The following is a 452-nucleotide window of genomic DNA, read 5'->3' on the forward strand; positions in this document are numbered from 1 at the left end:
AAATTTGTCCAAGAAAGAGACAAAATCATGACTTTTAAAGTGTTTGTGGCTATTCAGTCACTCTTGCATGAGACTTAAATTTTTTATTGTGGAAAATTAGGTTTTTCAGCTCTAGGGACGTAACTGTTCCATTTATCCACATGTGCTCTCACATGCCGATTGACTTTATTCAGCGACATTGTGATAATTACATGTGTATGTTTGTAAACCTAATTAGGTTGTGTTTTACTGAATTACATGTTAAATGAAATTTGGTAATTCTCTCCAGGCTGTAAAAAGTGGTTTATCTCCTTAAACCTAAATTGCCCTTTTCCCTCATCTCTTTCTCTCATGTATACATTGTTGTTTCAGGTTAGCAATACAATTGAATTACTGAGAAACATCCTGATCACATTTTCCAAACGATAAAAAAAAAAAAAAAAAAAAAAAAAAAAAACAAAAAAAAGGGGGAA

The sequence above is a fragment of the Rhinopithecus bieti genome, unplaced genomic scaffold, assembly GCF_001698545.2.
Source record: "Rhinopithecus bieti isolate Rb0 unplaced genomic scaffold, ASM169854v2 scaffold_315, whole genome shotgun sequence".
Classification (NCBI taxonomy): Eukaryota; Metazoa; Chordata; class Mammalia; order Primates; family Cercopithecidae; genus Rhinopithecus; species Rhinopithecus bieti.